This window comes from Lepidochelys kempii, chromosome 3 (assembly GCF_965140265.1).
Source record: "Lepidochelys kempii isolate rLepKem1 chromosome 3, rLepKem1.hap2, whole genome shotgun sequence".
Lineage (NCBI taxonomy): Eukaryota > Metazoa > Chordata > Testudines > Cheloniidae > Lepidochelys > Lepidochelys kempii.
The window spans coordinates 200,312,331-200,324,298 of NC_133258.1; the positions used below are offsets into that span (position 1 = coordinate 200,312,331).

Genomic DNA, 11,968 nt, shown 5'->3' on the forward strand with positions numbered 1-11,968 from the left:
TTGTAAACTCTTTGGGGTAGAGTGCCTAGCACAATGTGTGCTAATCCCTGAATGGGATTACCACAATACATGCTGCCCTGCACCCTTACAGTCAAGTACAGTAAGAGGTTCCACTGCCTGGGGACCCTTTGCCAGCATAGAGGCAGGGGGTGGATTTGCCTCTGTTTGTTTGTGCTTGATAGCAGTGAATACTGTAACAGACAGATGGAGGACAGAGGATGAGGAAGAAGGACAGAGGAAGAAATACAGGATGTTCCTATAACCTTTATCTTTACAAAATTAATAACTTTAGAATCCTATGACTTGTAAGCCTATTAAAAAATTTTCCAGCACCAAGAACAGTAAATGCCAACGAGTGGGCTGTTCAAACCCCAGACCAATACAGACATTTAAAAAGAATAAATGTGGACATGCTCTGAGGATCACACGCTTTATCTTCCCAAAAGAATTTGTTCAAGCCTAAAGCTTGATGGCAGAAAATGTACTCTACATTTTCCTCAGTGAAACATAGACTGCAAACTGGTCCTCTCAGCACCGAGATCCTTTAGCCTATTCAACAATTCCATTACGAAAACCATACACACATTTTTGTAATCAAGAGCGAAACCAAGTCTTTCAACAAATGCTTCACATTGTTATTTAAAAAAACAGAACACACACACACCAGTACTCTGGGAGGAGGACCAGCAACATCTGAGTCCAGATTAAAAAGAGTTAAAAAATTACAGTTCCATAAAAATCTGTTCAATCAAAATGGCTGCTAAGTGAAAAATAAAAAGTGTTCCTAGATCTGCATGGTAAACAGCAGATGTCACTCCAGTCTTCCGGTAGATACAGTAGTGTAGTGGGGAGTATGTTTGCTCATCCTCGAGATAAAATTTATTTTAAAAAAATTATCTCCATTAATATACTCTTTGTTGAGAAACACATAAAGCATTGGGGAGGATGGGTAAGGTGTTCAATTTTTCATTAGTTTGTATTCCGGAAAAATTTTCTGTTTCTGGACTTCCTCCATTTGTGGCGGGTGGGAAGGGGTGGCTGGCAGGGGATGGAACAGGAGGCATTCCTTTTTTGAAATAGTAACAGGTGACATAACAGGGTAACATTCGCCCCTCCTACAAAAAGGCAAGGGGGTTGGTATCCATGAAATAACTGACACGGTCAGACATTGTGTGCTTTGGGATTCTGCATTATTCTTATGGCTTTAAATTGAAGACCGATAAACCTGTTAGGTAACCTACAGCAAACAATTCAAACAAAGCACAGTGTGCAGAATACCACAGCGGACACCCTCGGCAGGACATTTTCACAGGAACAGGAATGGGAAATGGTTGTTCTTCACAACATATTTCAACATTGGCGAGTCCCAAAAATTGACTTATTTACCACAACCAAAAACAAGAAATGCTCCCAGTACTGCTTCAGAGCCTGACCTGGGCATCATTTGCCAGGAGATGCCTTCCTCTGTCACTGGAACACAGGTCTCCTTTATGTCTTTCCTCCATTTCCTCTCATATTGAAGGTCCTGCTCAAGAAAAAGAAAAAAAAGAACAAAAGTTATTCGCTTAGCTCCCACGTGGCCAAGACAAACACGTTAGCGATATGCCCGCCAATCACTCTGCAGTCCCTTCCTCACCATCTCTCTCAGAATGCTGGACAGACCCACCATCCCAATTTACAGGTTCTTTGACTCAAGGCATGGCTCCTCGATGGTTCAAAAGCAGAGATGTCCTGTTCAGAGGATGTGAAAGAAGTGCTATTACACAGAAGAAAAACAACAACTCGTCACATATATATGCAGAAATGGAAAAGATTCCAAATCTGGTGAGACTCAAAACATGTTACCCCCACATCCATTCTACAGATTAGGATTATCTCCAAATTCAGTAAAGCCATAACCACCTTTCATCATAAGATAGATAGCTACTCTGTTTTCACTCGTCCTACAACAAAAAGATTCTTCAAGGGTATGGGCAACCTCTTCCCACAAATCAGATGTCCTATACCAACATGGGACCTTACCCTGGCCCTCAAATGCCTTAAAAAGCCTCATTTTGAACCCATGTCCACATGCTTGCTTACACATCTGTCCATGAAAACAGCCTTCTTAGTAGCCATCCCACTCTTCACAATTTTCTTTTTAGGGATAAGGTCACACTGAGACCACACACAAAGTAACTCCTGCCAGTATCCTATACCCTCCAATCTTTCCCCCAAAGCCTCACCATGACAAGAGAGAAGCAATATTACATACACTTGATGTCAAAAGAGCTTTGGCATTCTATTTGGATAGAACAAAAAGCTTCAGGAAATCTCCTAAACTATTCCTTTTGATTGCAGCAAGGTCTCAAGAAACCTCAGTCTCAAAACAAAGACTTTCCAGATAGATGACTCTGCATCTGATGCCATGTTTGGCTCTGCCATATCACCATCAATATTAGACTCAACTCCAAAGCCTCGGGGGTAAGTACTGTAGAATCACTGACTGTGGAGCACTCATAGGGACAATACTCGAAGAAGAAGAAAGGGTTACTCACCTTGCACAGTAACGGTGGTTCTTCGAGATGTGTGTCCTTATGGGTGCTCCACGACCCACTCTCCTCCCCTCTACTTCAGAGTTCTTAATAAGGGGCTCTGCGGTAAAAAAGGAATTGAGGGCAGTCCACCCATGCAGTGCTAGATATCCTTGAGGGCAGGCATGAGACAGGGAGAGTGCAGGCTGAATTGACAATGCTACCTAAAATTTCCGATCGGAGGCACAGGGATGTGGATACACTACATTGGAGCACCCATAGGGGGACACATCTCAAAGGTTCACAGTTACCTCACAAGGTGAGTAACTCTTTCTTTTAGCACAAAAGAGAAAATTTCTCACCTGATGAGCTGAGTTAGAAGTAGTAGTTTTAAGCAGTTCCGTATTGTCTGAGTATGACCGATGATCCTATCTGTGACAAATTTATCTAGGGACATGGAGAATCCACTATCACTTGAAATCTTCCGATGAAGACTGGAAGTCTTTCTAGATGAGATGGTTTTGTTGAACCAGAGATACACGTTAGATGCTGGGATCACTGGGTGAAATTCTATGGGTTGTGGTATGCTCGAGGTCAGACTAGATGACCACAATGGTCCCTTCAGGCCTTAAATTGCATGGGCCAAATCCAAAAGATTTTGTATTTATCCACAGTGGGAGCTTCAGCATTGGGCCAGAGAGAGCAGACAAGCATGAGCACTGACCTGAGACACAGCAGATTCAAATTCCTTCTCCCTTCAGGTAGAGGTGGCGGACTTGAACCAGGGGTCTCTCACATCCCAGATGAGTACCCTAACACTGAGCTAAAAGTTACAAGGGAGGGCCTCCTCCCCACCCCAACATCCTTGCTAAAATAGCATTAGTGCCTAATGCCAAGAGAGGGAACCAAAAATCCCAAGTAGCCCAGTTTAGGCACATATCTCTGAGAGGGGGCGGGGTTTAGCACACGTCTCTCATCTTGGAATCTTCCATTGGCTAGTTTAGGCAAGGAGCCCCTGAGTATGCTGGGTTTTGTGAATCCTGTTCTGAAGTTCCTATCTCTTGTTGTATAGGAATCTACGCCCCTAACTCAGGCTTTGTGAATACCAGTGATTTCCTAGGCACCGAAAAGGTTAGGCATGGTGCTGAGGTGGCTTTATGGAAGTTTATGGGGAGATCTGCCCATGCATGAGGGGCAGCATGGGAGAAAGCACTAAGGTGCTTGTTTGAAAGTGTGACAAGTGGGCGACAAAGACTGGTATCACTGGCAGAGTGGAGTCCGGCACTGACATCATGATAGTATATAAGTGATGATCGATAAGGTGGGGATAGGTGATGAAAGTGAAGGCAAGTGGTCTGTTTGCGATACAGTGGAGGATAAAAAGAGAGGAGGGATATGATCAAAATGAGGATCTAGGAAAATAATTTTTGCAGCTGTGTTTTAAATGGAGAGCGTTTGCAGTCCCATGGCTCACAAAATTGTAGTGAGTACAGAGCTACCTCTTCCCCCACTGGAAAACATACACCCACAGCCTGGGAATAAGCAGGCTGAACCATATGATAAATGAAGAGTGCAACTTTCATGGTCCCCTATACACTGGGCCCTTGAGAGAACGTGCGCTTCCATGAACTCCCCATACGCTGGCGAAGCTCTGCAGCCTTACTCTAGCCATTAGCTAAATGCCACAATTTGTCCTTTGTCTGTTTTTCTTACAATATTACAAAAAATTGGTTAGAGGTAGGCAAGCAAAGACAGATAAGATTTCAACTTTGGAATGCATAGCAGAGAGATTCAGAAATGCTGCTTCGAATGCTGCAGGAATGCTGCAGAGGAGAAGGATCTTGCACCAAGAGCAGCAGAATTTATGAAAATATTGAGAGATCAGTGCTAGCTGGCTGGACAAGAATAGTCCAGCAGCCAGGGCATTAGCCTGACATTCAATTCATTGCTCTGTAGCAGGCTTCCTGAGTGACTTTGGACAAGTCACTTCATCTCTGTTCTGCAATTACCCATCTGTGAAATAGGGATAACAGTACTTCCCTACCTTACGCAGGTGGTGGTAAGATCACTACACTACAGATTGAGAGATATACAGTCATCATTACTAGAGTATCTGAGTAAATAGGAATGGGGAGAGGAGAAGAAAGACAGTGTCCGTGAGGCAGGATGTAATAAGTCCTTATGGATAAAGGCTAGGAATTATTTTTGAGGGGGCTGTACACTTTGGAAATGCCTTCTCCCCCTCCCCCCACTAGTATATACAAACTTTTGGCTGGTTGAAGCAGAAGAACTGGATGAAGACAGAGCTTTTTTTATTTTGTATTGGACAGGTGTAATACCATGGAGTCTCGTCTTCCTGGTAGTATTTTTCATTGCTTTCTCTGCATAGATGCCAAATGCAAGGTGGACTTCGTCACACATCCAGCATTTTCCCTGTAGCTTCATAATGAAGTCTTCAGCCAAATCTTGGCAGGTATTAACAGTTTCTGGTTTGTTGCGAGCATGTATCTCAGCCGTAGCATCTATGATTGCTATGCTGCTGGTATAAGATACCGGTCACATTGTTAATTGGTGGTGGCTTAGGAACACAACGGCAGATGTGCATTAGTTTGCTTTTCGCCTGGTACATATATCAGGGGTTCTCAAACTGGGGGTCAGGACCCCACAGGGGGTCACGAGGTTATTACATGGGGGGTCACAAGCTGTCAGCCTCCACCCCAAACCCTGCTTTGCCTCCAGCATTTATAATGGTGTTTAAATATATAAAAAAGTGTTTTTAATTTATCAGCAGGAGGGGGGGTCACACTCAGAGGCTTGCTATGTGAAAGGGGTCACCAGTACAAAAGTTTGAGCCCCACTGATATACATTGTGCCATCACATTCAAACATCCGAGCTCATCCCAGCCAACTACATCCAGGTCTGTTGACTCTAACCCAAGCCATGCTGTTTCAGGCCCCAATTCTGCAATATGATGAACTTGGGCAAACCCCTGGGCCTGAGCACAGCCCCATTGACTTCAGTGGGGTTCTGGGGGAGTATGCGATCAGACCCTCAGGTTTGGGGGTTGCTTCAAATGCAATCATGTGTTGCATGCAAAGCGAGAAAAGACCTCCGCTCCAGCTTGCCATTCCCACAGTATGAGGAATGGTTTCAATTTTCTGAATGGTGACAGTAATACCTCAGCTCCTCTAAAGTCACCCATCCTTAGGAGACAAAGTGACAGAGCGGGTACACATTTTTCGTGCAAGGCATGTTACATCCATCATTTGGGAAACAGGGACCCAAAAGGTGCCACTAGGTTCATCACGACTGCGTAGAAGGACCAAGGGTGACTCTGGGGGGATGCTTGATCCTGCACAGAGCAGAAGGACTGTGTTCTAGGCAGAGCAGGATGTACATATTTATGAATGGGACACTGAATTCAAGGGCTCCTGGTCCTACTGTGTGGCTAGTGAGTTACTCCTGCCAAATAAGGCCAATGAGAGAAGCGTCTAGTTTTCTTACTTACAGTCACACACAACTCATGGCTCTTCAGACCACACCCATTTATATCTTGCCCCTCTTTTACCCTCACACTAGAAAATGGAAGTGGAATGTGCAAAGTGGGTGATTAAATGATTCAGTGCAGATGAAAGAATCCAGTGCTTAAGCTCAATTGCACCCACTCTGGATCACACTAGCATTCAAACAGCCATGATGAGAGGGACAACTTGTAAGGCAAATCAAGATATAAATTGTGACTTCCTTCGCTCCAGGCCTTGGGTCATCCCCTATACATTCTACTCCCCAGAGAGACTTTCACCCACTAGATTGGCCATGGGGTCACTGGAGCTTGGAATCAGATGAGCTCTCCTTTGCCTTAAGGGCTGAGCAGGAGACTGAGCCTAGAAATCAAACTGGGGCTTTTCAGATGGTAGCAGGGAGAGAGAACCATAAAGCACTTTTTTAAATAGACCCCTAGTTCTATAAGGAGCCCCCCACCATTATCCAGGTTATGCCCCTTTATATTTGATAGCCAACAGTCTCTACCAGTTATCAGAATTTGAATACAGAATGGCAGATGCAGGGAGGTTGTGAAGTCGCCTTGGGAATGAATGTTCACAGGAAACCCACTACAGAGGGCTGCGTATGTGACTCACTGCTCTGTAATGATCCAAATAGCAGAGACCTTTTAGATTGCTGATGCCTGAACAGTCACGTCTCTGCGAATAGGCAGCTGCATGAAGCTGCTGTAAATGTGCGAAGCAGCAGCATCCTGCTTCAAAAGCTCCACTGCAAAGTGTAGTGTCAGATGGAAGAATTGCTAATGAAGGTCCTAGGCAGTGTGATCGTATCACAAGCATCCATACATAATGTAACTGCAGCTGCTAACAGCAGGCTCCCACATTATTAAATTAAACTTGTTTTTAATAGGCCCAGGGAGCTGATCTTGACAGTGTTTTCTGATGCGATCTCACATCCCCTCAAAAACGCACTGAGAGAATTATTTGCATTACTGTAGGGCTGAGAGGCCCCCCTCAACATCATTTCCCCATTGTGTTAGGTGCTGTACATACACAGTGGAGGCAATCCCTGCCCAAAAGTCCTTACAAGCTAAATGGACAGGACATACAGGTAGAGGATTGGGAAGAGAGGTCACAAGGGTTAAAGTACCCTATGTCACATAGTAAGCCTGAAGCAGAGTTGGGAGTTGAACCCTGGTTGCTTGAGTCCCATGCAGTGTCATAACTGCAAGGGCGTCGTCCTTCCCTTAAGAAAGCTGAAGTTTTTCATTTATATCTGGGGGATCTTTATGGTTTGTAGAATAAGGACTCATTTTAAATGAACATGGGGGATTTATTTTCTGATCACGTTTACACCAGACACCTTTGCACTTAGCTAAATCGAATCTATAACCATGTGGGGAACTGGTGTTCAAGTGTATAGTCCAAAGATAATAACATTAAAGGTTTCTAGCTCCTGTAAGATGCCAAGTACCCTCAGCTCCAGAGATGTGACTATCCTTTCAAACACACACCAGGATGCTTTCATGATGGTGTGTGTTAGGATTGCAAAAGCCTCGTACAAGGAGACAAAAACCACACTCTGTGTTCTGGCTTTCGATCTGCTCAGCCTGGGTCAGAAGATTTCTGCATGGAGCAGCCAAACAGAGCAAAGAAAGGCAGAACTCTGCCACAGCTCACTATAGCCTCCTCTCTCGCTTCTGGCAGCAACAGACAGGGGAGAAGTGGGGGACCATCAGGTACCCACCTCTCCCATCCTCCGCCCCTGAGCATCCAAAGCAGGGGTTTTGCACTGACCAGATTGGGTCATCAGTTTATCTCAGAGTACACCACTGTTCCCAGATTGTGGGGTGTTGAAGTATGATGGTGAAGAGGATTGTATAAGTACCTAGATAGAGAAGTTTGGCCTTAAATAATGGTTGGTCCAAAGCACACTCAGGATGTACCCAGTGTGAAGTAGGGCTGCATAAAACATTTTATAATAATCATAGCAATACCTGTATCTATGGTATTATCTGTCCCCCATTACCATAGTATCTGAGTGCCTCACAATCTCCAATATATAATAGGATATATATTTATCCTCACCCCCCTGTTAGGCAGGGAAGTACTATTATTCCCCATTGATAAAAGGGGGACTAGAAGCACAGAGAGAGACTATGACTGCCCAAGGTCACACAGGAAGTCTGTGGCAGAGAACAGAGACCAGAGTTTCCCAAGTCTTAGGCTAGTGCCTTTGTCAGTGGACTACTCTTCCACTCACTCACCTTCTCCCTGGGACAAGTATTTATAGTTATAAAGAACCCACACAAGGTGACGGAGGGAGAGCTTGGGACATCATGTAAGGGATTACTTGGATTTTCATATAGCCTTTTTCGTCAGCTGAGCTGGCCCACAGCTTGTGCATTTCAGGTACGATCTCACTAGGTCTACATGTTGCCCATTATAGATATAAAACTTATCTAATTGATGGCAATATTTTCCCATGCAGCAAATAAAGCACCTTATACCCAGATCATCAGACTCTTCTTATCTGGCTATGACTGATTCCCAGAGCTACTATTAATCTAGGTAAGATTAAAACCTTATACTTGCTCACCTTAACAAGGCAGCCACATACTGTACCAGGCCTGAAAATGCCCCAGCTACTTTACTCTCAAATACATATTGTGGAATCACCTATGGGGAGCCATCATTCTTCACCGATGTACTGACCTTGCAGGGAAGAGAATCCTAGACACCCTTCTTCTTGTTAACCCATCTGGTTCCTTCCTATATTCTGCAGGGAAGCAGGAATTCACCCCGAAGAGCCAACTTATCAAACAGATGTGGTTTGTCATATCAGGAAGCATCTGGCTTGTATCCTTAATTTATTATTGGCATCTGAGTCAACCAGAAATGCACCATTGTCATCACCCATAGAAGATTAATACAGCTTCTTGGATCATCTCCCCTTTGAAGACCAATATAATAATTGGAACAGAACTTCATCGATTTCTGGAGTGATATGTAGCATACAACAGGTATTTGTATTTTGCAGTTACTAGAGCACATCCTGGAAAAAATAAATTCCCTCAAACCCATCAAATAATCCACAACTTATCCCCCCCATTTGAAAGAGTCTGAGAACTTTTGTGGCTGTATACTCCTTTACTTTAATATTATCTGCATCTACACAATGGACTCATTGTTAGAGCACCCCCTCCTGGCTGGGGATAGCAGCTCTTTCATCATCCTGATCCTGCAACCCTCTTCCAACAGCTGCACCAGTCCCTGCGGTGGTCTCTCTTCTTGTGACTCAACCCTCTGGCAAGGTCACTTTAAAAATCTCTCCCTTTCAGGGTATCACTGTTCCACACAGACAGTGTCCCTCACAACACTAGCCATCTGGGGGAATAAAAATTGATGAGTTTTTATTAATCTTGTTTTTTATTATTATTATTATTTAACTTTTTTTAAATGAGCCTATTTAAAAGCAAATTTGATTTTAATAAAAAATAAATTAAGGCCAAAAATTATAATCTTCTAAAAATATAAATTACAAATATGCTGAATCTATGAGTCACTATTAAAAACTGAGTTAAAGGGAATCAAAGAAAAAACATTTAACTTTTGTGGTCAAGCTTTGTAAACATGGCACAATAGGTCATGTATTGTATTAAGGGCTTGTTTAGTTTAATAAAAACAAATTTTATATGCTGTGGTGTGTTTAATTAAATTTCAGTTACCATCCTAATGCACCTTGACACACAACAGGAACAAAAAGTTAATCATCTGCTAACTAAGCAATATGTCCTTCAGCATTTTCTAAAATACTACTGAAAATAGTAAGCTATATAATTGCTTAAATAAATGAATATGGTTATAGTGTACCCTCCCACGTACCAAAAGGATGTACCAATCTAGCATAAAGGCTCTATTTAGTTGTAAATCAACGTGTTTTAATAGGTATATCAATCCGTGAGAGAATGTACCTTTCTTTAGAAGGTAATAAACACAAATGGTAAAGTTGCTTAAAATAAATTATTGTTAATCAAGGCTTTCTACTTGGTGATTTAAATAGCCTTGATTAAAATCAACCCACGCTGCTTGTCATCAGTGATGTCTGTGATGGGTTGCCCCCCTTCAAGGTGCCACCTGATGTAATGAGATACCACTGCGCCTGCCTGTTCTGCCATCCTGGGCCCCCTTTAACCTGTCTTGCTTAGCTGGGCTCTTAAGCCTCCTCTAGCATGCACATAGGCAGGGCCACACCCAGCTGCAGAAAGACACAGACACTGAGATCAGCTCTGGGAAGACTCAGTTTAAGGGACTTGCCCCAGCACTCAGGTGCCCACCTCCCTTGGAGTGCAGACCCAAAGGTATATTATCTTGTGCTGTATAGAAAAATCTGCACAGCACAAGCTCATAAAAACTAGCCCACTCCCTCAGTGTGGAAAGAGATATGCACAACTTCTTACCCCCCAGTTAGAAATTGCACAAACTGGGTTTAATCATAAACAAAACAAATTTATTAACTACAAAAGGCAGATTTTAAGTGATTATACGGGATAGCAAGCAGAACAAAGCAGATTACTAAGCAAATAAAACACACAAACTAAGCTTGATTCACTCAGGAAATTGGCTACAAATAGTAATTTCTCACCCTAAATGTTGTTTCAGATGGATTGCAAAGATTGCACTGGTCTGCAGCTTGAAACTTCAGGTATTATTACTCACAGGTTAGACACCCATCCAGCCTGGGCTCAACTCTTCTCCGCCCCGTTCAGTTCTTGTTTCCAGGTGTTTCCCAGTGTCTCTTTGGGTGGGGAGGCAGAGGAGAACCTCGATGATGTCATTCCCCTGCCTTATATAGCTTTTGTGTATTGTAGAAACCCTTTGTCTTCCAGTGGAAAAACACTGGCATTCCAAGAGTGACTCAGTCACATGTCTCTGCAGAGCTGTGGCAGCCATTACTCGCAGGCTGTCTGAAGCATCCACAGGAAGACTAAGCTCTTTCACAGTCCACTTTTGTCTCTGCTGATGGGCCATCAGCCTTGTCTGGCTTTTTCATTGTTGTACCTGAAGGGCTAGTTGTGGGTGTCACCCAAAGTAGCACATTTGAAATACAAATACATGGTCAATATTCCTAGCTTCAGATACAAAAATGATACATGCATACAAATTGAATAAACACATTCAATAGATCATAACCTTTTCAATGATACCTCACATGACCCCTCTTGCATAAAACATATCTTAGTCATGCCAAATTCATATCATAACCATATTTCTATGAAGAATATGGGGTATAACATCACAATGTCTTCTGCCCCTTTAGGCCTCATCTACTCATGACAGAAAAGTGGAATAGAAATAATTCCAGGGCTTCTCCCTGAAAACTTTGAACCAGACTCAGAAGCAAAACACAAGCTACAGCAATAGCAACTTCTGCCATCTCTCCAGGCTTGACTTTTTAGACTAGCCTGGGTTTTCCCCATCTCTCTGTTCTTCTGCAGGACCCCAACGTTCAAGAGTTACCACCCTGGAGTCTTGCCTCTACTTGGCTCCTCTGCTCCCATCTAATCCCAAGGCCATCTGCCTGCTGGTTGGCCTCCTCCAAGACCCCTTCAGAACTCTCCTTTCACCCCACTACCCTCTGAACCTGGGACAGGCCCTGATAGCAGACTCCCTCCTTAAGCCTCACAGTTGGACACCTCCCTGGATTTATTCTTTGGAAGTTCACATATTGCCCTTTTGATAGGGCTCCCTAATGCAGCATGCCCCAACCTAGCAGCTTCACTGTATTTCTCCAGGTTCCACTCTATTTCTCAAAGAGGGACTGAAGGGTTCCCCCCCACCCCACCCCACTCCGCTTGGAAATTATAGTTGGTTTGGGAGCAATGAAGCAGAGAGGAGCAGAGGTGGAATTTGTAGGGGGTCAGTACAACTGGACGGAAAAGTTTAGTTTC

General features: G+C 43.6%; 1 long non-coding RNA gene across 2 annotated transcripts; it reads right to left on the bottom strand.

Moving 5' to 3' along the window:
• Nucleotides 1-1,415: 1,415 nt before the first annotated feature.
• On the bottom strand, nucleotides 1,416-8,960 carry LOC140908351 (uncharacterized). 2 transcript variants are annotated; one of them, XR_012157843.1, is made up of 3 exons: nucleotides 8,733-8,960; nucleotides 1,637-1,756; nucleotides 1,416-1,525 (listed from the first exon to the last, which is right to left on the bottom strand). It is a non-coding gene; the product is annotated as an uncharacterized lncRNA (long non-coding RNA). The 2 variants fall into 2 exon arrangements; XR_012157842.1 differs by lacking the exon at nucleotides 8,733-8,960 and adding an exon at nucleotides 2,538-3,027 and having other exon boundaries at nucleotides 1,637-1,731.
• Nucleotides 8,961-11,968: the final 3,008 nt, after the last annotated feature.